General features: G+C 31.3%; 3 non-coding genes across 3 annotated transcripts; all 3 read right to left on the reverse strand.

Moving 5' to 3' along the window:
• Positions 1 to 121: 121 nt before the first annotated feature.
• Positions 122 to 193, reverse strand: TRNAH-GUG (transfer RNA histidin (anticodon GUG)). The gene has a single exon. It is a non-coding gene; the product is annotated as a tRNA-His (tRNA).
• A 5,132-nt stretch (positions 194 to 5,325) lies between these two features.
• On the reverse strand, positions 5,326 to 5,397 carry TRNAH-GUG (transfer RNA histidin (anticodon GUG)). Its single transcript has one exon. It is a non-coding gene; the product is annotated as a tRNA-His (tRNA).
• A 5,075-nt stretch (positions 5,398 to 10,472) lies between these two features.
• On the reverse strand, positions 10,473 to 10,544 carry TRNAH-GUG (transfer RNA histidin (anticodon GUG)). Its single transcript has one exon. It is a non-coding gene; the product is annotated as a tRNA-His (tRNA).
• Positions 10,545 to 12,600: the final 2,056 nt, after the last annotated feature.

Raw genomic sequence — 12,600 nt, forward strand, 5'->3', positions numbered from 1 at the left:
TGTATCACTAAAAATAAGTGGACACTATTTACTTTTGAAAGTTAATCGTTGTATTAATTATTTTATCGCTGGAAGGACGATTTACTAACTTGGAAAATGTGTAAAAAATCACGAAAAAGGGTGCCGTGACCAGGATTCGAACCTGGGTTACTGCGGCCACAACGCAGGGTACTAACCACTATACGATCACGGCTGACACATATTGTTATGCATAGAAAACATAAGAGTATATTTATTCAACGTTACATTACTCTCTCGCACACACGGGACACGCCCTTGGTAGATGATATTTATATACTGCCCTTGCTTATCATTATGCAATATGCATGAAGGAGCGTAGAAATGTTATTCCATATTGTAAATATAAATTTCTTCATAATGCTACTTTCTTTTTGGGGCAACTATTAGAAAATATCAGATTCACCACCATAATAGTATTTCTTTCTGTATTAAGGGCATCATAGATTTGTACACATGATCATGTTGTGTTCAGCTATTTTGTTGACAAATGAGCCATTCCTTGATCGTTCGTGGGAGAATACGGTCATTTCAAAATAAAACAACGCATCTACCTGGGACTATAATAGAGGAAATTAATAATCTATCTTAGTAGGAAAAGACGAAAATTTTAAGTATGCATTCAAATAACCAAAGAGCGTAGAGAACATGTATTAGGTAGTGTAGCTTGTTGTTTGTGAAATCCGATGAGTGTATTTTAAAATATCATCCCAAAAATAATTCAAAACTACATCACAAAATTAATAATCTTTTGTAATTTGCCTTGATTTATTTTGACTCCTTGAAACGACAACTTTGTACGAAGGCACAAACTAATGGCAGCAGGGCGTTTTGTTTTCAGATGTCATCTATTGGGTTTTTAATTTATTCTTATACAGTTTTGTAGGCTGAATCTGATGAGCACACTTTCATAAACATATATCTCGTAGTTGCCAGAGCATTTAGAACTAAACTTGTTCTGGATTTAAAATCCGAACCTTCCATCATATTCCTTTCTTTTTTTGAAATCCCAATGACGTCATCAGTAAATTTTTATTGAGAACTGAAAATAGTTTTTGACTAAACTGGTTATAAATAACATTGACCAAAAAGGAAAATGTTTTCCAACTATGAAACTATTCCCAGTTTAACAAGAGATAATTTGAATTCAACCAATCATTGTTTTGAACACTTATTAGGGAAAAATAAGCAGAGAAATCGATAGCTTATAAAAAAATACAGTCTAGATATTTTAGTTGTGAGACTAAATTGTTCATGGTAATATCATGGTGAAGCAACATCATTGTAAGCAATATGATTATCAGTTTTTATGTCTTATTCTAATGATTTAAGGCTTATTTGAAAGAGCATGCATGATATAAGTATAACATTCAAGCATTATATTAAAAGAAAAGTTGCAACCTTCTCTCTAAATAACAACTGAAAAACAAACAAAACTAAACGGACTTACAACCAAAAAAATTCTGCCTACAATCAGCACGAAATATATAAGAAAACTAGATATTATGGACACTGTTGTTGATGTCTTTATACTCGAATGTCCCTTTAACTAACTCAACTAACTTTTTGTTATTGTTGTAGGTTGGTTAGAATAGTGTGTATATGATGGTTTATGGAGGAGCCGAGGTGGCGTGGAAGGGAAAGTACACATCATGACTGAAAGTGAGTATGTAAAGTATATAAACCCTATGTTTTTTGATCCAAGCACATCAGTTTTCATTTTGAGCTTCAGTCATCATCATCACATTTAAATCATATATCATGAAAATCTTGGTAATTAATTCTTCTTCTCTTTAGAAAAAAAAGTTTTCCTTTTGATTGGATAAAAATGAGGTAATAATGTATTTATATTATGTTTTCCAGCTCGTTGCTGCTTTTTTCATTGCCGGAGCTATGTCCGCCCCATTGGACGATACTCTGAGGTCAAGGAAGCCAAAACCGCCTTCCAAGCTGCATATGATGAAGCCACTGCGGATAACATGCAAAATTAGCCCCTTTCCAGTCGCGAATTCCTATTTGGCAGACTCCAAGGATGTTGCAGAAGCCAAAATGGAATTCATGAGCCTCTACAAGAACGCCGAGGCCGTTTCCAAAGCTGCCGAGCGCCCATTTGTCCCCATTGCCTATCCTTATTATTCTGTTGGTCCCTCATTCAAGGGCTTTGCTTACTCTAGTATGAGTCCTTCTCACGCTCCTCTGTACTACTCTGCTGCTCCTTTTGCAGTCCCTACTGTCAACAGATACTTCCACTATCCCTCTCCATATAAGACATACTACACCTTCCCCTATGGAAACTCCTTTGTTCAGCCCATGAAACGTGTTGAGGAACCTGCTGTTCAAGAAGAGTAGAGTTATAAATAATGGACGAGTTAAAAGAAAAGAAGTATTAAAAACAAAAGAAAATTGAATATATTATTCATAAATAAATTATCAAACCAACTAGGAAGTAATAAAGTTTTGGAGAATTGTTTGACAATTTGGGGTCAAGAGATTTTAAATCATGATGCAAGGAAAATTTCTAATAAGTTGTGATGTGATGGAATCATTGAAGTTTTTTCTAACTAATACAGTCTTAATATCATCATCCGAGGGTTTTTCCTCACACATAGTAGATACGGGAATCTAGAATGCCACAATTCCATTCATCTCAATAGTATTCCATTAATTTATTATGAGTAATTAGCCGAAAACGATCATGTGTCTTCCTTGCAGGTGTTCTCGACGCATCAGCCTCCTTGAAAGCCTTGGCAACATTGTAAACAGTTAATTTGGGAAACTTTTAAACTCAATAATCTCTTGGGAGGTGTTTCCAGCATGGAGGCACACAATCACTGCCTCACTGCGTTCATATTCGTAGGTCATCTACATCATCATTTTTATTTTTTTATCTGATACAATATTGTGGGTTGACTCTGATGAGCAAATTTTCATAAGCAAGATCTCAGAGTTGCCAAGATATTGAGTCACGAAACTTGTTCTGGATTTAAAATTCCCAATCTGTATGCATGGATAGGAAGGTGAAGAGCTTAGAGAATGAAATTGATTGAAGTGACACATTCGGAATATTCTTCAGCTGTTAACAAACATTTATGAAAGAGTCAGAATTTGTGAGATAGCATTAAGATCAATGCTCGAACCTTTCTGCTAAGTCAACTGGGCTTTCGTATAGGGAAGGCTCCTTCATCTCAAAATCTCATGGGAAAAAAACTTGCTATTTCCAATGATTCAAGATATCAACATTGGAACACAAAGGGTTCAGACATATTAATAAATGAAATTAAGGAAATCCTAGAAATATCCATTCACTGATTCGATTAGAAGATGAAATTGTAATAATTCAGTTTATTGGCCAATCTCGACAGTGCAGAAACTTTTTATGTTTCTCTTGTGAAAAAGCTAAATCATTGAATTACTATAAGTCTTTTGACCTCTAGGCTTAAGAGGAAAAATGGGGCATTAAAAGTACTTTTCTCAAAAATATTGGAGCTATGTCTGACATAGGGAATATTTGCAGACAAGTATTCCAAATTTACTGTAAAGTTTATTTTTCTTTAATATTTTTCATAATCACATGTTAAAATCAAGTAGACAAGGGATTTTGTAAAGCACAGAGCAAGGCTGAGAAAATCAAGTATCCCCTGTTTATTCATAGTTTTCATCCACACTGGCTACGCAGACATATTATGAATATGGAACAATTATCTTGAGATTCTACAGTGGAAATAGTTAGCATAGTTCCGAACTCCTTGAACTACATTCAACATCTAACACTCTATGTAATGATACGACTAATAAACCTTTTCCAGACCAGATTTCGACCGATCATAAAATTATTGAAATCAAAAGTCCTTTTATTCCAAAAATAATCTTCTAAAGTTCCAAAATGGAAATATTTATTTGGAATTATAAAAAAAAAAAATACTTAAATCACAATTTTTGTTGGTCTTAGTTTTCTGCCTTCTCGATGTGCTAGATAAATTATTGTCTCATATTGTTCTGGGCAAAATATCAAAACATTTGTTCTTTGTTCTGGGCAATATTTTAATCTCATCAAGTCAATGATAAGAAGACATTGTCGTTTTTATTAACTTTAGCTGTTTAGATATTTTTTGAATATTATATCAGGTATTTTTTACTTCAGGACAAAAAATATGAACTATAATGTTCATTTATATTTTTTAAACTTAATTGTCCAGTTACTTTTTATTTATATGATCTACTTTTTATCTTTACGTGCATTCATTATTAACACTGTTTGTATTGTAGAATATAAATTAATTATTTTAACAATAAATAAAAAATATATATATTCTCGAGTAATTTGTTTCATTAATATTTTACATACAAATTTAAGAATTATTAGATTACATACAGCATGCATAATATCCAGAAAAGAGTTCTGATTTGGATTTGTAAGTGATAATGTACTAATTCATAATATAATACATCTATACAGTATAAGATATTATATTGAATATTTGTATTTTAAACAATTACAAATCTAACGTTTTCATGTTAATATTCATAATTCTAACTTTCCACTTCATTATTCCGTCATTATCTATAAAAACTAATGATATTCAAAAAAATATTTTCTCTTGCAAAATTTTACATAAAAAGTTCAAGTTAAGTTGTTGTTCTTTTTTAAAAAAAAAAGTCTACAAGTCAACTCTGAGCTGAATAATTTTATTTTTTTTCTTCAAATTTTGCTACACTTCTAACTCTGACTAATATTGTAATGCTAAATAATGTTTGTTCTATAATATTAATCAAACTTAGTGAAACTCTAGTGGTCTTTGTTCACATCATTAGAAATGTTTTTTTATTTTCCATAACTTAACAATCTCTAATTTGTACCTCTTATACGTCATTTGAATGGTAATAAAGTCATATAATATTTTCAAATATTTTTTATCTAATGTCGAATATTATCATTCATTGCCTCTAACTGCTTGTATGTCGGTAGTTGGTATTATCCGCAGACATTGACACCGAACAAATTTCAAGAACCGTTATGAATTTAGATCATTTATAATAAAACAAAGAATTGACGTAAAATATCTGGATATAATAATCAAGTATTAATTATTCCGTTTAGGCTCTTTTAATTACGTTTAATCTCTATTCACTTTCTTATATCAATTAAATGACCTCGTGTCTTTTTATCACATAGCAAATCATCAGTGTATCACTAAAAATTACATGGACACTATTTTACTTTTGAAAGTAAATCGTTGTATTAATTATTTTATCGCTGGTAGGACGATTTACTAACTTGGAAAATGTGTAAAAATCACGAAAAAAGGGTGCCGTGACCAGGATTCGAACCTGGGTTACTGCGGCCACAACGCAGGGTACTAACCACTATACGATCACGGCTGACACATATTGTTGTGCATAGAAAACATAAGAGTATTTTTATTCAACGTTACATTACTCTCTCGCACACACGGGACACGCCCTTGGTAGATGATATTTATATACTGCCCTTGCTTATCATTATGCAATATGCATGAAGGAGCGTAGAAATGTTATTCCATATTGTTAATATATAATATTAACCATTTCTTCATAATGCTACTTTCTTTTTGGGGCAACTATTAGAAAATATCAGATTCACCACCATAATAGTATTTCTTTCTGTATTAAGGGCATCATAGATTTGTACACATGATCATGTTGTGTTCAGCTATTTTGTTGACAAATGAGCCATTCCTTGATTGTTCGTGGGAGAATACGGTCATTTCAAAATAAAACAACGAACTTGGACTGGGACTATAATAGAGGAAATTTACTAATCTATCTTAGTAGGAAAGACGAAAATATTAAGTATGCATTCAAATAACAAAAGAGCGTAGAGAACATGTATTAGGTAGTGTAGCTTGTTGTTTGTGAAATCCGATGAGTGTATTATACAATATCATCCCAAAAATAATTCAAAACTACATCACAAAATTAATCATCTTTTGTAATTTGCCTTTATTTATTGATTTATTTCAACTTTGTAAACAGTATATTTGGCGAGCTTTGAAACTCAATAATCTCTTGGTACGAAGGGTACAAGAGACAAACTAATGGCAGCACGGTGTTTGTTTTGGGAAGACATCTATTGGGTTTTCAATTTATTCTTATACAGTTTTGTAGGTTGAATCTAATGAGCACACTTTCATTAACATGTATCTAGTAGTTACCAGAATATTTAGATGTAAACTTGTTTTGGATTTAAAATCCGAACCTTCCATCATATTGATTTCTTTTTTGAAATTCCAATGACGTCATCAGTAAATTTTTATTGAGAACTGAAAATATTTTTCGACTAAACTTTTTAAAATAACATTGAACAAAAAGGAAAATGTTTTCAACTATTAAACCATTCCCAGTTTAAAAAGAGATAATTTGAATTCAACCAATCATTGTTTTGAACACTTATTACGAAAAAATAAGCAGAAAATCGACAGCTTATAAAAAAATACAATCTAGATATTTTAGTTGTGATACTAAATTGTTCATGGTAATATCATGGTGAAGCAACATCATTGTAAGCAATATGATTATCTGTTATTATACTTATTCTAATGATTTAAGGCTTATTTGTAAGAATATGATATAAGTATAACACGCAAGTGTTATATTAAAAGAGAGGTTGCAACCTTCTTTGTAACTAACAACTAAAAAACAAAACAAAACTTAACGGACTTACAACAAAACAAATTCTGCCTACAATCAGCACGAAATATATAAGAAAACTAGATATTATAGACACTGTTGTTGATGGCTTTATACTCGAATATCCCTTTAACTAACCCAACTAACTTTTTTGTTATTGTTGTAGGTTGGTTAGAATAGTGTGTGTATGATGGTTTATGGAGGAGCCGAGTTGGCGTGGAAGGGAAAGTACACATCATGACTGAAAGTGAGTATGTAAAGTATATAAACCCTATGTTTTTTGATCCAAGCACATCAGTTTTCATTTTGAGCTCCAGTCATCATCATCACATTTAAATCATTTATCATGAAAATCTTGGTAATTGATTCATTATCTCTTTAAAAAAAAAGTTTTTTCCTTTTGATTGGAGAAAAATTAGGTAATAATGAATTTTATATTATGTTTTCCAGCTCGTTTCTGCTTTTTCATTGCTGGAGCTATGTCTGCCCCATAATAAGATACTCTGAGGTCAAGGAAGCCAAAACCACCTTCCAAGCTGCATTTGATTAATCCACTGCGGAAAAGCATGCAAAATTAGCCCTTTTCCATTCGTGAATTCCTATTTGGCAGACTCCACTGATGTTGCAGAAGCCAAAATGGAATTCATGAGCATTTACAAGAATGCCAAGGCCATTTCCAAAGCTGCTAAGCGCCCATTTTGTCCCCATTGCCTATCCTTATTATTCTGTTGGTCCCTCATTCAAGGGCTTTGCTTACTCTAGTATGAGTCCTTCTCACGCTCCTCTGTACTACTCTGCTGCTCCTTTTGCAGTCCCTACTTCAACAGATACTTCCACTATCCCTCTCCATACATACTACACCTTCCCCTATGGAAACTCCTTTGTTCAGCCCATTAACACAGTTGAGGAAACTACAGTTCAAGAAGAGTAGAGTTATAAATAATGGACAAGTTAAAAAGAAAAGAAGTATTAAAGAACAAAAGAAAATTGAATAATTATTCATAAATAAATTATCAAACCAACTAGGAAGTAATAAAGTTTTGGAGAATTGTTTGACAATTTGGGGTTAAAAGATTTTAAATCATGATGCAAGGAAGCATTTCTAATTAGTGATGTGATTCAATTTGAAGTTTTTTTTCTAACATATATAAACCTTTTTATTGTGGATCTCTATTATTTTTTTCACAACAAAAAGATAACAATAAATACAGTATATTCCATTGATTACAATGAATATATTTTTTAATTTTTTTGAGTAATGCCTTTTTTAACTCATCCGCTAAGATTTCTCGAAAAAAAGCCTCCTTGAAAAAGTTGATTGTATGGAATCAGTTAAGTAGGCTAACTAATACAGTTTTAATATCATCATCCGGGAGTGTGTCTTGTGGAGTGAGAAATGGTACTATAATGTCGAATAAAAATATCTATATCTTCAAAATCTTCCATCAAAAAGTCATCTGATCGTATTGTGGGTTGTACCCTGCGTTGAGCAAATTTTCATAACAAGATCTCAGAGTTGCCAAGATATTGGTCACGGCAGCTTGTTCTGGATTTAAAATTCACTCAATCTGTATGCATAGGAAGAAGCGAAGGCTATTCTAGAAAACCCAAACCTTTTCAATCAAAAATCATTATACACGATATTTTTTCGCTGTTAACAGGATATTTAGAAGAGACCGGGGTCAGAATTTGTGCAATGGGCATTGCATTGATCCCTGTTTCTGTAAAATAAAAAAAAGCTACTGCTATTCGTATATAAGGCTCACTTTTGTATATTACAAAAATCTATTGTTGAAAAAGTGAATTAGTTTTGTGAACTTTTATCTCAAATATTGGATAAAAGTATTTTTGAGACATAGAATCAGTTTTATTTCTAGAAAGCCTTACAGTATTTTGATGTTTCTCCTGTGAAATAAATCATTGCGATTATTAATTCTTTTGTTATCAATTAATATAATTTGATTAAGTCCTAAACTCAAAAATATTGGAGAAAAAAGGAGCTATTTGCAACAAGTAAAATTTACTGTATAAGTTTATTTTTCTTTAATATTTTTCATAATCACACTTAAAATCAAGTAATAGGTTTTGGCCAATCAAAAATTATAAGTTGTTTTTGAGAGTTAATTTTCATCCACACTGGCTATAATATTAGTGAATATGGAACAATTATTTTGAATTGATAACTCAATTGTTAGCATAGTTCCGTTCCTAGCTATACTAGCATTCACAGTTGTAACTCTTGATGAATGATACAAATAAACCTTTTCAGATTTTTTGTTCTTGTTTTCAGCTGATATAATTTATCAAAATTCAAAAGTTTGTTGATTCCCCGATATTTCTTCTAAATTAATAAAGGCAAATATGTTATTTGGAGCTTATAAAAGAAATAAAAATACTTCTCCTGGTCACAATTTTTTGTTGGATAATTAGCTATTGACTTCTCATTACACGTGGAAAATTAAGTTTCCCTCTGTCATCCTCTTGTTCTGGGCAATGGATATCAAAACATTTGTTCTTTGTGTCTGGGCAATATTTTAATCTCATCAAGTCAATAATAAGAAGACATCGTCTTTTTTATTTAGTTTAGCTACTGTTTAGATATTTTTTTGAATATTATATCAGCTATTTTTTACTTCAGGACAAAAAATATGAAAGATAGTGTTCATTTATATTTTTTAAACGTAATTGTCCTGTTACTTTTTATTTATTTGATCTACTTTTGATCTCTATGTGTATTTATTATTAACACTGTTTGTATTGTAGAATATAAATAAATTATTTTAACAGATCCTGCAGGAATTTGTTTCATTAATATTTTGCATACAAATTTCAGAATTATTAGATTACATACCGCATGCATAACATCCAGAAAAGAGTTCGAAATAGGATTTGTAAGATATAACATAATAATTCATTGTATAATACATCTATACAGTATAAGATATTGATTTGAATATTTGTATTTTGAACAATTACAAATCTAACGTTTTCATGTTAATATTCATAATTCTAACTTTCCACTTAATTATTTCGTCATTATCTATAAAAATTCATTGTATTCAAAATAAATATTTTATCTTGCAAAATTTTACATAAGAAGGTCAAATTATTTTGTTGATATTTAAAAAAAAAAATCTACAAGTCAACTCTGAGCTGAATAATTTTATTGTTTTCCTTCAAAGTTTGCTACACTTCCAACTCTGACTAATATTGTCATGCTAAATAATGTTTCTTCTATATTATGAATCAAACTTAGTGAAACTCTATTGGTAACATATAATATTTGTTCACATCATTCGAAATGTTTTTTTATTTTCCAATATTTTAAGTACCCACAACCTCTAATTTGTACCTCTTATACGTCATTTGAATGGTAATCAAATCTTATAATATTTTCAAATATTTTTTCATCTAATGTCGAATATTACCATAATGCTTGTATGTCGGTAGTTGGTATTATCCGCAGACATAACCACCGAACAAATTTCTAGAACCGTTATGAATTTAGATCATTTATTATAAAACAAAGAATTGACGTAAAATATCTAGATATAATAATCAAGTATGAATTATTTCGTTTAGGCTCTTTTAATCACGTTTAATCTCTATTCACTTTCTTATACCAATTAAATTACCTAGTGTTTTTCACATATTAATTCATCAGTGTACCACTAAAAATACATGAACGCTGTTTTACTTTTGTAAGTTAATCGTTGTATTACTTATTTTATCGCTGGAAGGAACGAATTACTAACTTGGAAAATGTGCAAAAAATCACGAAAAAGGAGTGCCGTGACCAGGATTCGAACCTGGGTTACTGCGGCCACAACGCAGGGTACTAACCACTATACGATCACGGCTGACACATATTGTTATGCTTAGAAAACATAAGAGTATATTTATTCAACGTTACATTACTCTCTCGCACACACGGGACACGCCCTTGGAAGATGATATTTATATACTGCCCTTGCTTATCATTATGCAATATGCATGAAGGAGCGTAGAAATGTTATTCCATATTGTAAATATAAATCGTATAATGCTACTTTCTTTTTGGGGCAACTATTAGAAAATATCAGATTCACCATAATAGTATTTCTTTCTGTATTAAGGGCATCATAGATTTGTACACATGATCATGTTGTGTTCAGCTCGTTTGTTGACAAATGAGCCATTCCTTGATTGTTCGTGGGAGAATACGGTCATTTCAAAATAAAACAACGCATCTACTTGGACTGGGACTATAATAGAGGAGAATTAATAATCTATCTTAGTAGGAAAAGAAGAAAATATTAAGTATGCATTCAAATACCCAAAGAGCGTGGAGAACATGTATTAAGTATTGTAGCTTGTTGTCTGTGAAATCCGATGAGTCAATTATACAATATCAACCCAAAATAATTCAAAACTACATCAGACAATTAATCATCTTTTGTAATTTGCCTTTATTTATTTTAGACTCCTTGAAAGCCTTGTCAACTTTGTAAACAGTATATTTGGCAGCTTTGTAAACTCAATAATCTCCTTGGTGTGCAGTGGTACGAAGAGACAAACTAATGGCAGCACGGTGTTTGTATTGGGAAGACATCTATTGGGTTTTCAATTTATTCTTATACAGTTTTGTAGGTTGAATCTAATGAGCACACTTTCATTAACATGTATCTAGTAGTTACCAGAATATTTAGATGTAAACTTGTTTTGGATTTAAAATCCGAACCTACCATCATATTGATTTCTTTTTTTGATTTCCAATGACGTCATCAGTAAATTTTCATTGAGAACTGAAAATATTTTTCGACTAAACTTTTTAAAATAACATTGAACAAAAAGGAAAATGTTTTCAATCTATTAAACCATTCCCAGTTTAAAAAGAGATAATTTGAATTCAACCAATCATTGTTTTGAACACTTATTACGAAAAAATAAGCAGAAAATTGACAGCTTATCAAAAAAAATACAATGTACATATTTTAGTTGTGATACTAGATTGTTCATGGTAATATCATGGTGAAGCAACGTCATTGTAAGCAATATGATTATCTGTTATTATACTCATTCTAATGATTTGGTGCTAATTTGAAAGAATATGATATAAGTATAACACGCAAGTGTTAAATTAAAAGAGAGGTTGCAACCTTCTTTGTAACTAACAACTAAAAAACAAAACAAAACTTAACGGATTTACATACAAAACAAATTCTGCCTACAATCAGCACGAAATATATAAGAAAACTAGATATTATAGATACTGTTGTTGATGGCTTCATACTCGAATATCCCTTTAACTAACCCACTTTTTTACTTTTTTTGTTATTGTTGTAGGTTGGTTAGGATAGTGTGTATATGATGATTTATGGAGGTGCCGAGTTGGCGTGGAAGGGCAATTACCCCTCATGACTCAAAGTAATGATAAGTAAAGAATATAAACCCTATGTTTATGTATCCAAGCACATCAGTTTTCATTTTGAGCTCCAGTCATCATCATCACATTTAAATCATTTATCATGAATATCTTGGTAATTGATTCATTATCTCTTTAAAAAATGTTTTTTCCTTTTGATTGGAGAAAAATTAGGTAATAATGAATTTTATATTATGTTTTCCAGCTCGTTTCTGCTTTTTTCATTGCTGGAGCTATGTCTGCCCCATAATAAGATACTCCTGAGGTCAAGGAAGCCAAAACCACCTTCCAAGCTGCATTTGATTAATCCACTGCGGAAAAACATGCAAAATTAGCCCTTTTCCATTCGTGAATTCCTATTTGGCAGACTCCACTGATGTTGCAGAAGCCAAAATGGAATTCATGAGCATTTACAAGAATGCCAAGGCCATTTCCAAAGCTGCTAAGCGCCCATTTTGTCCCCATTGCCTATCCTTATTATTCTGTTGGTCCCTCATTCAAGGGCTTTGCTT

This window comes from Lepeophtheirus salmonis, chromosome 3 (assembly GCF_016086655.4).
Source record: "Lepeophtheirus salmonis chromosome 3, UVic_Lsal_1.4, whole genome shotgun sequence".
Lineage (NCBI taxonomy): Eukaryota > Metazoa > Arthropoda > Copepoda > Siphonostomatoida > Caligidae > Lepeophtheirus > Lepeophtheirus salmonis.